Below are 15546 nucleotides of genomic sequence, written 5' to 3'. Positions count from 1 at the left end.
AGTCCTATTACAAAAATATGATATTTGGGATTTCAGTTTTCAGTTTGGGATTTTGACAACTGCACAAATATGAATTGGACTCTATGGGCTAATTCAGATTTAATGTTTCTAATCTTCAGATGTGATCATATTTCAGGTTTGAATTTCCCTATTGCTCATTCTCTTCCTTTTTTGACTCATTGAAACTTTGGTCACCAGTCATTTGATGATTTTTTCATTCACCTGAAGTGGGAAGTAGTTGTGCTTTTTCTCACTCACATGAGGGTGGCAGACATCACTTTCATCATGAGAATCAGTGTGCGTCCTAATACAGCCTAAACGGTTCAGAAATCATATAGGCTACTTTACAGAATAGATTTGTTCTTTGGACCAACACTGGAAAAAATCAGAGCCATCATGAGTGCTGTGCAACTGGTGCGTCTGCACCGCCCGGGCGCCGGACTTAATGTATTCTTTTTGCCTTTGCATCTGAAAAGTTCTGTTTAAAATGATTATTGATAGGCCTACAAATATTTATTGTGACTTTTTTTTAATTATTATTATAATGTATAGAGAATGCAGTCTTTAGCGTCATTTTTAGAGTTCTCGCATGCCGGCGATCGAGCTTCGAGAATAACTCAGAGCAGGGCAGTTAGGATTGGAGGGTGAGTTTTGGAGGCGGAGCAATGAAGAGAGGGGTGTATTTGTTTGGGTTGATTTCAAATATCAACAATGTCCAACAGCGTTTTTGAAATATCGCTTACCCCACCAGGTATTTTGAGATCATAGGGAGACTGACTTGATTACATCATTCATAGTGCTTCATGGGAGTGAGCAGAGCTAAAGAGCTCTTTTGGCGTATTTTGCTTGTCGCGGCTCTCTGATTGGTGGAATTTTCTGAACAGAAATCACCCTGAAATTATGGGTAAAGTAGTTTTTCCAACACAAAATCCGCTGTTAAACACGATTATTTTAGAAATAATTATTTTAGATACCGGTTGCAATATTGCAGGATGATGGCTTCAACAGAAGCAATTACCATCGATTAACAATGTTGTTGCTCACAGTAGGGCTGTTTTTAAAGATTTCGCTAAAGTTCGTAATAGTTTAAGTTATCGCCAAAAATCAATTTCCCTATGGACAGTTTTTACTTCCAGAACCTGACTGTTGCACTCTATTGCAAAGACTCTGGAGATCACTCAAATGAACAATTGATAAAGTTTGGCTTGCTGAATATTAGATCCCTTTCTACTAAAGCACTTATTAATTGTTAATGATATGATCACAGATCACAACCTAGATGTGCTCAGTTTGACAGCTGATGTGTACCGTACCCGAGTGCTGCCTAATTTACTGCTCCACCCATATATGTATCTCTCTGCACCTCCTGCTACCTTACACTAGCAGGCGCCCTACTGTCCTCACTCGAGGCACGCAGGCGTAGACACCCATTAATGTAGACATGCCAATTACTATATGTAGACAGTCACAGACCCTGACCCATCAACATTGTACATACCAGAATGAGTTTTATGCGTATGGGACGCCCTTATGACACAGCAGTTTTGACTCTCCAGACCTTTATACTTCCTCATGAAGGTCCATCTACTTCAACATGCCCATTTTATTCTTCCTCTTAATCAAAAGATTCCTCAAGGAAATGAATTATAAAGAAACAAGCAACCACTGTATTCCTAAGGCATATTGTTATTCTTTATTATACAGCGAGTATTTGTTGTAAATAAGTTGTGTAAAGATGGTAGCTTGAAGGTTGGAGACAGGCTACTTCTGTCGTTTAGAGATTTTTCTATTGTATGTGTAATAAATTCAGACTCAGATTATGTAAAAAATACATTTTATTTGAAATTACAGCAAAATATTAACCCAAATGAGTTGTGTAAAACTGGAATTAGCAAATTGAAAAAAATGGTCTAAAAAATGGTCGAAAGGCTGATAAAGAGGTTAACAAGACTTTGTTCTGACTTAATTCATTTTTCATTTTCACAAGATCAATTTTACATAAAGGCAACAGAGTTAAAATAATATTTTTATTAAAACTCCATTAAAAACAAAGATCCCCTCTGGACCAAATATTTAACTGTTAATTATACCTTTTTTTTTCAGCAAGAAAGCATGTTTCATTTTTGTGATCTACTTCAAATGCAAACACTGTAGCACATCTGTTTGATCTTGACTTTATACATTCACTGGTTAAAAGTAATTGCAAGAATGGCTCAGACCTAGTTCTGAAAGAGCTCTAGTGTCATTTGTTTGCAGATGCCACTTGGTTGAATAATTTATCCAGTGAAATACATTTTAAGTGTGGGCAAAGAGTATAGAAGAACAAGAGGCGAAACTCTGATGCTTTTTTGGTAACAGCCACTAGGTGGCGCTTCGGTAGCGCGACCGCCATTTTGGGGTGAAAATTCCAACTGGAGTTACTGGACAACTGAGCACAGATAACAGTTTTTTGAGGTAGTTTTTTTCTTGCATTAGTGAGTATTTCAATTTTATGCACCTTTACACCGTTACTACTATTATACTCCACTAGGCCTGAAATATATTTTGTACGTTTTAATACCCTGGATGGATCATGCTACAAACATGATGATCTTACATGATGCATTGCTGTGTCCGTTATCCTAGAACTTTAATTGCCACTTTGGACAGTGGCTGTGTTTTTTTGTTTACATACTCTTGCTTTAACGGTCATTAATATAAGATAGTACTGCAAAAAAAACAGTTTACTGTAAAGCTATTCTATTGCTGTTATTTATTGTCCAACATTTACATTTTAGTACAATTTATTTGCTGAATTCATTTATTTAATTGATAACTTATTTTTGTATGTAACTTTATGTGTAGCCTACCTCCTGGGAAACGGTCTAACGTTATTATAACTTTATGAAGATCACTTTATTCTTACCTGTCACACTTAATATGGAGAGTAATATAACGTTAATTAATTAAATCCTTGAACTTCCCTGTCTCAAGTTATGTGGGGGAAAAAGCCTGGTTAAGATTTCCATTACACGAGAGTAGATGTTAAAACTTCATGCTGATTTGTACTCGGCTTTCGCCAAGATAAGCAAAACTAAGACGTAGCTTTACAGTAAACTATGCTTCTCCATCCATTTATGCTTCTTTCCATAAGGTGGTGTGACTCCCCTTCTGTCCGGCGTTAACGGCTGCAGTGTACTTGGCGCGTCAGCGCACGCGACGGCTGCAACTACAGGACCAGCACGACAACCGTCTGGATTGAACCGAGTAGGGGACATCTCTAGGGTCTTCAAGTGGGCACCTTCCGTCCTCAGTGTTTCGTCGACTAGCCCATACGACACCTCAAGAGGGCTCGACAGTGACTCTGGCGTCCCAGAGTCACCCCCCTCCGTCCCCCACTCAACACAGCCCAGCTTACTGACCTCTACATCCCTCCTGCTGCTGAGACCTAACCACAATCTCACAATCTCTCCGCGACCCAACCATACGCGCCAACCCGTTTGACTAAGGCTGTCGAGCCCCACTGGTCCGTTAATATGCAGTTTCAGTGGACAACGGTTCCGTATGGCATACCACCTACCGCAAAACACAATATCTGCCCAACCACCCGTCATTCACGCAATATCCACAGGAACGTATACAAATAAACCAACAGACTCTTCAAGTTTTCAAGAATTCTACGAAACCGTAGCGTGGCGGCCTGTACACAGCCAGCTAGAATCTTTCCGTCTCAACCACAGCCAGTTGCTGCTCCCTTCTGCTGCTTCAGATAAGTTATTTTACTGTGCGACGCAACTCTTGGCCACTGAATCCGATGTCTCTGAGGAACCGGGTTGTAGAGTGTGCCACAAAACCTCGACAACCCACTTCCACTGGATAAACCTGGACTCTCCATCCTCGCTGTTCTGCTTCAGTGGCCAGATGAGCATACCGCAGTTTCTTCCTCTCATATGCCTCATCTACCGCATCCTCCCATGGCACTGTTAACTCTATCAGTTGAACAATGCGTGCTGATCTAGACCACTAAACAATATCTGAGGTTAGTGGTGGCAATCTCAGGTGGAAAAATAAGCCGTTGATCAAGATCAGCCAGCATCTTCCAGTCCCTAGCAGCTTCCAGTTGTCCTGGGCGAGAATTGGTGTTAACACCTTTTCTTGGTGGTTGCTCGCCTGGGCGGAGGAATATTGTCTTCTGCGTGTAATGTTTTGCTAGAACAGGTGGCAACTTACTGGTCATGTTACGCTTGCCTTCTAATGCTAAAGCCAAACATCGCAGTACTTGGTCATGGCGCCAAGTAAACCGACCTTGGCTAAGAGCCACCTTACATCCTGTCAAAATGTGCCTTAATGTGGCAGGTGATGAACACAAAGGACAAGAGGGATCCTCTCTTACCCAGAGGTTTAGGTTCTGCGGTGATGGGAGAACATCATATGTTGACCTAATAAGGAAACTGATCCTACTCTCTTCCATTGACCAAAGGTCTTGCCAGCCCATCTTACGTTGTTCCACACTCTCCCATCTCATCCACTCTCCCAGCTTGGCCTGGGAAATGGCCTTTATACACCTCATCCTCTCCTCCTGCTTTCGCACCTCGTTGACTACCAGCTTCCTCCTTTGAGCTGGGCCTGCCTTGTGCCATTTAGGAGGAGCTAAACTGAGCCCAAAACCCCTCTTCCATGCTGTACCTGTCCCACGATATCCCTAATTTGAAGGGCAGCCTTTGCCTCTACTACAGATTTCTTTGCTGACGACTTTCTACCGTCCCACGATATCCCTAATTTGAAGGGCAGCCTTTGCCTCTACTACAGATTTCTTTGCTGACCACTTTCTACCAGTTTTTAACACAGGGGCTGCCTCCCTTACACATTTGTCGCGTGACTCTACTAAGGTCATTTCCAGTCTGACCTTGGCACACTTGAACTCCTCGGTTAAAGCAGAGACTGGCAGCTGCAATATTCCTTTACTATAAAGTCCCACTCTGCTGAGGCAGCGTGGAACTCCCAACCATTTCCTGATGTATGAACTTATCAACGCTTCCAGCTTATCCACTGTTGTCAAAGAAACGTCGTACACGGTCAGTTAAATAGCAACTACTTTTTAAAGGGGTCATATAATGGTACATGCACTTTTACAAGTTGATTGTACTGAAATGTGTGTTGGCAGTGCCTGTACACAAACATCATATAATGATAAAAATCCATCCAGTGGTTTTGTTTTAATCTCCTTATATGTTTTCCCCTGCCTCAAATCGAGCCGTTCGTTTTTGTGACGTCAATAAAACGGACGCCCCTCCCACGATTGTTGATTGACGGGAGCGTTTCAACACAGACCCGCCCTCGCACATGAGGTAGCTGTCAATCATAGTCTGCGCGGCGCGGACCGGACCGGCGCGGTCATTGTTGATGTGCCGGAGCACTGTCTATGAGAGGAATGGCGTCTAAGCGATTGTGGTGTTCTGTTCTTGGGTGTAATAACGAACACAGTCATTTTAATGTTCCTGAATCCGAACCGCTGAAGACGCAGTGGCTGAGTTTTGTTTTCGAAGGGAATATTCCACACGAGCAACGTCAATGCTTTCATGTTTGCGCGAATCATTTCACACACCAGACTGCTTTATAAACGAGCGTCAGTATAAAGCTGGATTTGCTAAGAAGCTTTGCTAAAAAGGATCGGTACCAGATATTCGTGTTCCTGCTGAACCTCCAGAAGAACGGAAGTGAGTGAAACGTTTTATTAAACTTTATATTAATATATTAATGTTTGCAAATCGCTAGCTGCACGCTTCACAATGAGTGCGTCTAAGGTTTACACTCAGTCAGGGTACATTACGGCATGTTTTCTATGTATGACGTTCTCAATATAATTCATAATTCCACGTTTATACTGAACAATGCGTTATGGTTATTGTGTTACAAACGGTGTATGCACAGAACAGAGGGGCGGAGTGAGCGCAGCTCATGATCATTTAAAGGCATATGCACTGAAACGGCGTGCTGAAAACAGAGCTGTTTTTGACCAGGTAAAATAAGTGTTTTCTTACAATACTAATGAGAATTTTTAATTAAAGTATATTACAAACTTTAAATTTAGACCCTAAAGAATCATATTAGCTTTTTTTAAAGCCTTTTTAGTTTTTAAGAAGAGTAAGGAGCAGGATGACTTAGATAATTATAAGAAGCTAAGAAATATAGTGCAAAAGATGATTAAAACGTGTAAAAGGAATTTTTTTCAGGACAATTTAACTGAGCATAAAAGTAACCCAAAGAAACTCTGGCAGTCATTGAAACAAATTGGGTACAGTAATAGACTTAAGACAAAGACAAATAATATTTGCCTTAACATCAATGGGGAGGTATCTTCTGATAAATTAAAGGTTGCAGATACGTTTAATTCCTTTTTTACTTCCATAGCAGGGCAGTTAGTTGAAAAACTGCCTAGAAAACCTGGGTTATATGATGGTGAGGTCATGTTTCAGTATTACTCTAAGCTTGGAGTGGTAGCAGACTCTTTTGGCCTTTCTATTGTTTCACAGGATAAGGTACTAAAGTTATTAAATGAACTTAAGTGTTCGAAGGCAATTGGTCTAGATGAAATACCTGCCAGATTTTTAAAAGATGCTGCAGAACATATTTCTCCTTATCTCACTCATATTTTTAATCTTTCAATTTCGTCAGGTAGAGTTCCAAAAAGATCTGAAACTTGCTAGGGTTGTTCCGTTATATAAAAAAGGGAGTAAATTAGAAGAGGGCAATTATAGACCAGTTTCGATTTTGGGAGTTGTATCAAAAATATTGGAGAGAATAATACAAGAGCAAATAAATGATTATATTATTAAGTATAATTTGCTTTATGAATTGCAATCTGGCTTCAGAACATCTTATTCTACGGATACGTGTTTATTGTATTTGACAGACTGTTTAAGAAGAGAGATCGACTTGGGTAAACTCTGTGGCATGGTATTGTTAGACCTCCAGAAAGCATTTGACACCGTTGACCACCGGATTTTGCTGATTAAACTAAAAGCTCTAGGGTTTAACAGTATGGCATGTGAATGGATTGGATCATACTTGACTGAGAGGTATCAAAGAGTTGATATTAACAGCACTCTGTCTGAGGCTAGAGAAATAACATGTGGGGTGCCACAGGGTAGTGTCCTGGGTCCATTGTTGTTTCTTTTGTATATAAATGATATGAAATCTGTCTGTAATTGTAATCTCTTTCTCTATGCGGATGATTCAGCCTTGGTGTTCTCTCATAAGGATATAAAAGTTATTGAGAACCATTTAAGTGATGAGTTAAATAATATAAGTGAATGGCTGATTGAGAATAAACTGTCTTTGCATTTAGGGAAAACTGAATCTATCTTATTTGGTTCAAAAATAAGGTTGAGTAGGACTCCTGAGCTTAGCATTTCTGTGGGTGGTACCCAGATTGAAGTTAAAAATTGTGTTAAATATTTAGGATGTGACTTAGATAGTTCCTTGAGTGGCGAAAGTATGGGTCAAAGAGTTATTATAAAAGTAAACCAAAGAATTAAATTTCTGACACGTAAGGCTCATTTTTTAAATAAAGAAACTTTACTAATGTTAGCAAATGCTCTAATTCAGCCACTCTTCGATTATGCCTGTACTACATGGTACAGTAGTACCCCCAAGAGGATAAAAGTACAACTCCAAACAGCACAAAATAAATTAGTTAGGTTGATTTTAAACATTAATAATAGGAAACATGTTGGTTCTTTTGAACTTAAGAATTTAAAGTGGTTGTCAGTCGAAAATAGGGTGAGACAGCTGAAACTGAGATTAACAAGAAAGATTTTGCATAGGAATGAGCCAAGGTATTTTAAAGATTATTTTAAGTTTATTAGGAACTCTCATAGCTACTCAACTAGAAGCAGTGCCACAGACATAGTACCTTGTAGATTTAAGAGTTTTTCTGGGCAAAACACCTTTTTGTACATGGCAGCAATTGAATGGAACAAACTCCCAGTTGAGATTAAGTTAAGCCAGTCAGATCGCTGCTTTAAGCAAGCATGTGGTGAATGGTTGCAAAAAGCTAATCAGATTTAGTTTTTATGTAGTCTTAAGGAATATTTATTACTGATGTGTATGTATTTGTGTGTTTGAGTGTACAAGGTGCTCTATTGTTATCTGTGGCTTGCTTGCCATCTTTATCGGACTACAACGAGGACCACAATGGAAATAAGTTTTGTAACTTTCTTGTGCTATCCTTGACAGCTCTGATAAATGTGTAGTGTCATTGTAATGGCATCTTGTTATGCATTTATTGTAATTTTTTTACTGTCGAATAAATCAAATCAAAAAAATCAAAAAAGCTTGTACAAAAATGGCATTATATGACCCCTTTAAGGCGAGACACTACAGGTGAATAGGGTAATTTTTTTAACTAGCAGATATCACCATGAAACTTTCCCAGTTGATTACCTACATTAAGATGAGAAAAAAATGTATTACAAGTTTTCTGTAATTTAATGTTTAAATATGCAAATTAGGCATTATCTAATTAAATATGCGCTAATTTGCATATATTTAAAAATAAATTAAATCTGAGTATTGGATAAAGCCAGGTTCAAAATTATTTTTTCATTGTGTTCACATATTAGATGGGAACAAAATTATAGAGGGATTTATGGATATCTACTTTTGTTATCCTATAAATCAGAATCAATAGCCTTAAAAAAAAATATTTTTGCAATGTTTTTTGGAATAAAATGTTATATAAATCGGGCTAGGAATAATATATTTACAAATCCCTCTGTAAATGTCTTCATAATATAACTAGGTACAAGACTGTAAAGTTTGGTGTATATGCTACCGAAGTGGAGATTTCGGACTTTGAGTATGAGAGAAAAGTAATTTTGAGAAAACTGGCTTTAAAGATTTAGCATCAGCCAATGAGATTGCGCATTTGCGCCCTTTTACTTTCACGATTGGTTGCTGATAAAAAGGAAATGACCATATTTGGATCCAACAACATTGTACAAGAGAGAGAGAGAGCTTCAGCTTTCTAACGGTGTGTGTGATGACCAAGGGGGTAATCCATCGACCGGAAGTTGAAGCCGGCCGGGTGCCGCCATCTTGTAGCAGAACTTCACTTGCGTTAGCATTTCCATTGACTCCCATTCATTTTGGCGTCACTTTGACAGCGAATAACTTTACATCTGAGGCGTTTAAAGACTCCATTTGTCCATTATTTATTTCTAAAGAAACACGACAATGTATAAATGGCTCCATTACCTTCTATGTTACATTATGGCCCCGTAGAAACAGTTTTAGTAAAAATAGGCTAACGATTGCGTCATAACCACTCGACTCTCTGTCGCGCTGTACAGAAATTACCGTACAGACAGCAGGAGAAGCTCGCAGGCAATCGGGGGGACGTCCCATCAAGAGAGAAGCCCATAGATAATGAGTCCATAAAAGCAACGGAATACTTACTCCTGCTCACTCACGATAAAGACCTCTTTGCTCAAGTTCCCCGTCTCTGCAAGATTAACGTTGGCAATTTTCACGCACAGCTATAGAAGATTAACGTCTGTCAGACAGGTTGCTCACGTCATCAAGCTTAGTTTGAGTCGGTCTGAGTCTGCGCGTCAGGAACGGAAGTTCTCAAAAATCGCTAAAAGTGGGCTTCAACTGTCTCAACTGAGTTCCAATGAGATCGCTCTGTCCATTTCTTTTACTGTCTATGGTGATGACAGGGTGCAGATGCAGATCGCGATCGCGGAGCAACGGATGATTTACAACGCCAAGTTTTGATGAATTTATGAGAAATCTACAGACGCAAACAGACAAAGTGTAGTAAAATAAAGACCTAAATGTGTATTTCGGACTTTTTTTCACCACAAGTCTGAAAGAAGACATGTTTTTGAAGACAAATATCCCGAAATCTCAAAATTGACCAGTGAAAAAAAAAACTTATGTTTTTGCCTGCCGTGTCTCGCCTTAACTGCTATAACGTTAGCTGTTGTGAGTTAAAATAATCACCTAATTTTTTCAACCTAAAAATGACCTCTGCACTGGACTAAATATATGTATAATATATGACTGCCGAGCCGCTGCCGAGTCGCTTTCACCCCAAAATGGCGGACGTGTAGCGCTGCTGCTGGGCGCTGGTGTTGCAATGGAACGTTCTATTGGCTTTCACTTCTTGTCAATACGTTCTTTGGTGTGGGTGAACTGTCCAAATACTTTTTAAGGGACACACAGGACAAGTCGACTCTTATGAATGTATTCCAGAATGTATTTATCCAACAGCTAGTCCTATTACAAAAATATGATATTTGGGATTTCAGTTTTCAGTTTGGGATTTTGACAACTGCACAAATATGAATACAACTAGGCCTATACTCATTTGGACTATATGGGCTAATTCAGATTTAATGTTTCTAATCTTCAGATGCACTCTAAAAACTCCTGGGTTATTTCTTCAACCCATTTTCTGGGTTATTTGTGTTGGGTTAAAATTATGGGTTATTTTTTCAGAGAGTACCCATTTTCTGGGTTATAGGGCTAATATTTTGACCCAATTCCTGGGTTGTTTGAGTTTCTGGGTTATTTTTCAAAGAGTAACCCATGTTCTGGGTCCCCCCTCCCCCCTGCAGTTGTTCTGGAATTTTCTCACAACAGTCATTTGAAATAACCGACACTTCGCGCTCGATCCGTTTTGGCCTGTGCTTCCTCGGTGCAACTTCGTCGTGTATTCAAGGTAAGCGAGTATTTTCAGTGTTGGTATAATGTAATATTTTCTGTGTCCATGTCCCCGTTGCTAGTTTAGCACCATTTGCTGAAAAAGTTACCATGGCTTATAGTTGCTACGTTGAGACTAGTGTTAGCTGTGGCAATTGTGGTTGTCATGTACGTTAGCTACACTATCGCGAAAACATCTAACTTGTAAAGTCAAAATAAATATGTGTTTTGAGTTTGTCAGACTAAAGAAGAAAGTGTTATTAACCACCCAGACAGTTTGAAATGATTAAAAATAACGATAGGTTCATGAAATTAGGTGTCAAAATGGTTGAAATGCTTTTTACACATTGTTGAGAAATACATTATGACCTATTTAATGTGTTTAGAAGAAAATGACTGAATTCACTTTACACGGTCTTTAAATTCTATTTTTCATAACATGTGCTGTACTTATCTCATTGTTATAATAACGGCAATAATACGGTAACGTAGCTACAGTGCAGCTAACTTAGTGGCGACGTCGTGCCGCTTTAGCCGCGGCTGGAGCGACAACACAATCGTTGAGTTATTTTTACCAGCTGCGCCATGCTTATCATATTATACAGTGCTCTACTGGCTGAAGTAGTGAGAGTTAAAACCTGTTAAACTTTGCAAGTGTGCCGGCGCACTGAAGCGTTTTTTGGTTAAATAGTTCAAAGTTACTATCAGATTTAATGTTATACCGTGACAAACTATACATAATATGACTCAAGTTTCAGTATTTGACCACTATTGTATTCTGATAAACTTATATTGACAGTTATGTCTTAATTTGTGTCAGAAGTTATGAAAGATATAGTCGATAACTTTAATATGAATTATGATCGTCAGCCGCTCTCATTGAAAAAAAAAAATCCTGTGCTGTCGTCATGACAGCGCTTGACAAAACAACGTGCCTCAGGGCTTTTAGCTAAACAATTTGCAGATTTGGAGAAATATTGATAGATTCTCATAGGTTTACATCAGAGTTCTATAGACAGGAATAATATTTATTGAATTTATACCCAAATGTGTCGATGTAATAATTATGAGCACTGGATACTCTGATGCTGTGTTTTCAATCCATAAGAGCAGCCTGAGGGCGCCCTATGCACATGTAGTCCATATATGTTACACACAAAGAAGTCATGTGACATTCCAGGACGTCCCTGACATTAACAAAGCTAACAGAGATCGCTGTAACATGCATATAAAGATGTTGCGAAGACAATAAACAATTGCAATGATATTTGATTGACCTGTGTTCTTCGAGCCATGCCAGGTATTTTCATAATAATAGATTATATTTATAATGTAATGCTAATGGATATAGACTTTATCATCGTGCAGAATACTATAAAATAATATATTGTTTGTCTGATTTTTTTATCTGAAGCCAAATCAGATCACAGAAGGTTATTTAAAACAGCCAGTCGTTAGTAATTATAATGCAGACAAAAGAAAAGCATATTTTATGCTTTTAGTACAAAGGGTTCATGAACTGTGTCTGTTTCAGTTTGGGTATGCCATTTCTGGGGATTTTTCAAAAGTGGGGTTTGCAGCCTAACAGATTAAAGAAGCGGGTCAAGTCTTCGAATTGTTGCTAACCTCTATATTACTATGTTTTCTCCAGGTCATTTTAAATGGACAGCTTTGTCGCTGATATGCTAACTGAGTGGCGGCTGTCTGAGCTGATAGAGAATTTTAGAGGTGAGCATTTTACTCTTACTGCCCTTATATCATCTCTCTATATCTAAAAAAATGACTTTAATTGGGCTTAAATGTGTCGGTGCAAGATTCTGTGAAAGTCACAACTTCTTTGACAGTGGAGTATGCATATCTATATAACCCTTATAGTTTAAAAAAAATACTTGTGCCTTGTCTTTAAGCTGTTATGCATAAGAATAGGCCAGATATTCACCATTAAAGTCATTACACTTGTTAATGAAAGAAAAGATGGACAGTAGTATAGACTGTCATTCACACTAAATGGGTAATGCTGCAAAATAACCACATTAGTTAACTAGGAAATTGGGCCACGTTAAAAAACAACAACACAACATTCCCTTAAAAGTGATTATTTTTTAGCTTTATAATCAAAGAGTGTCTGGTGAGTGGTTCACAATTGTCTCGACTTATTAATAATAATACTCATGTTGTCTTGTTTTCTGTCTTTCAGATGAAGACATCTCCATAGATGAGGAGGCATTTCTTCTCTTAGATGAGGACACTATTAAAAATCGTGTCCCCAAAGTTTGTCCCAGGCTTAAATTCCTGAAGCTCTCCAGAGACACAACCAATGTTTGAAGACTTTAAAGGAGAATTACGGCGAAAAATTAACCTAGAGGTAATTAACACATGGTTACCGAGTCGACCATTCTTTGGGATTTGTTTTCATGATAATCGAATGTAAAGAGTATTATCTCTAAAAACTGATTAGCTTATAACGCTAGTATATGGGGCATTGAATACAAGTAAAAAGAAATCGTTAGTTAATACCACTAACAAGGCTCAAAATAGCCTCACACTAACATGGTAGCATAATGAGGGTCCCTACATGCAAACCGAAGCATTGAGAACTGTGTAAGTGTACAGACAGTTTAAAAAGAAGATACTTTATAAAGACAGTACATTACGCGTACAGGCAGGAGCCATCTTTGGAAAACAGTCTTGACCAGTCGAGCCAAGAACGCCGTGCTAAGACAGCTGAACTGTGACTTAAACCTATAGACCAGCTCACGTAGCACGGCGTTCGTGGCTCGACTGGTCAAGACTGTTTTCCAAAGATGGCTCCTGCCTGTACGCGTAATGTACTGTCTTTATAAAGTATCTTCTTTTTAAACTGTCTGTACACTTACACAGTTCTCAATGCTTCGGTTTGCATGTAGGGACCCTCATTATGCTACCATGTTAGTGTGGGGCTATTTTTGCTACATGTATGTCCTGTGTTTCCCCCTGTTTAGTATTTTTGGTTCAGTCCAGTGTCCCAGTTTTCCCGCTCCTCGTTTGTGTTCAGTTCATTCACCTGTTTCTAGTTAATTTGCCCCAGCTGTGTCTTGTTCCCATGATCCGTTCTCTGTGTATGTAAACCCTGTGTTCTCCCTCACTCCTTGTCGGTTCTCGTTTGTATATGGTGCGTTTATGTAAAGTGTGTGTTTATGCTCCTGAGATTTAGTTCATTAAATCCTATTTTCCTGGTATCCTCGTCTCCTCGTGCTTCCAGCCATACATTACCTGTAACAATTTTGAGCCTTGTTAGTGGTATTAACTAACGATTTCTTTTTACTTGTATTCGATGCCCCATATACTAGCGTTATAAGCTAATCAGTTTTTAGAGATAAAACTCTTTACATTCGATTATCATGAAAACAAATCCCAGAGAACGGTCGACTCGGTAACCATGTGTTATTAACCCCTAGGTTAATTTTTTCGCCGGAATTGTCCTTTAAAGGACAAGTTCGGTATTTTACACTTAAAGCCCTGTTTTCAGATCTTTTCTGATGAAATAGAACGGTTAAGATTGAAATTTGGACACATGCTGCTGTCCCGAGAATTTTTGGTTTCTGTGGTAGCACCCCCCCACCTCCACAATGGCTGCATAGGTGCACTGGAACAGTCCTACGATTAACTACGATAAAACCTGTTGGAAAGCATCTTTTGCAGCGATTTTTGTGTGCGCATATCAGTGAACACCCCGGACCACTCGGTGAGTTTCACGTCTTTGTAAACGAAAGTTTAATGTGTTTTAGGAAGGATTGTTCCAGTGCACCTATGCAGCCATTGTGGAGGTGGGGGGGGAGCTACCACAGAAACCGGAAATTCTCGGGCCAGCAGCATGTGTCCAACTTTCAATCTTAACCGTTTTATTTCATCAGAAACTCTGACAACAGGGCTTTAAGTGTAAAATACCGAACTTGTCCTTTAAGCCTTAGGTTCAATCAAGTTATTGAATGTTGTCAAATGTTTTGAGAGTTGTTTATTTTTCTATTTTTTCTTTCTAATATTGTTATTCCAGTCTGACCTAAAATAAATAGGAAAATAAAGATGTCCAAGTGTGTGTGTGTTTTTATTTATATATATATATAGTTTAATTTAATGCAATAAAAATGTAAAAGTGCTTGAAGTGTGTAATATAATTTAAAACAAAGTTTTATTTTCTGAAATAAGGCATACTGGCATAGTAACCCAAGTTAGGTTATTTCTGACCCAACTCCTGGGTTAAAAAGGGACCAACTAATTTCTGGGTTATTTAAACCCAGATATTGGGGTTGTTCTTTTGACCCAGAAGTTGGGTTATATTAACTACAGTGTTGGGTTTTTTTAACCCAAAATTTTGGGTCAGGTATTTAACCCAGAAGTTGGGTCAAAAAGAATAACCCAATTTTCTGGGTTGAAATAACCCAGAAATTAGTTGGTCCCTTTTTAACCCAGGAGTTGGGTCAAAAATAACCCATTATGGGTTATTTTTGACCCAGGAGTTTTTAGTGTGTGTGATCATATTTCAGGTTTGAATTTCCCTATTGCTCATTCTCTTCCTTTTTTGACTCATTGAAACTTTGGTCACCAGTCCAAGATGATTTTTTCATTCACCTGAAGTGGGAAGTAGTTGTGCTTTTTCTCACACTCACATGAGGGTGGCAGACATCGCTTTCATCATGAGAATCAGTGTGCGTCCTAATACAGCCTAAACGTTTCAGAAATCATATAGGCTACTTTACAGAATAGATTTGTTCTTTGGACCAACACTGGAAAAAATCAGAGCCATCATGAGTGCTGTGCAACTGGTGCGTCTGCACCGCCCGGGCGCCGGACTTAATGTATTCTTTTTGCCTTTCTTTG

This window comes from Rhinichthys klamathensis, unplaced genomic scaffold (assembly GCF_029890125.1).
Source record: "Rhinichthys klamathensis goyatoka isolate OS25496 unplaced genomic scaffold, OSU_Roscu_1.1 h1tg000011l_1, whole genome shotgun sequence".
NCBI classification, from domain to species: Eukaryota; Metazoa; Chordata; class Actinopteri; order Cypriniformes; family Leuciscidae; genus Rhinichthys; species Rhinichthys klamathensis.
Note: the sequence above shows the minus strand (reverse complement) of the source record.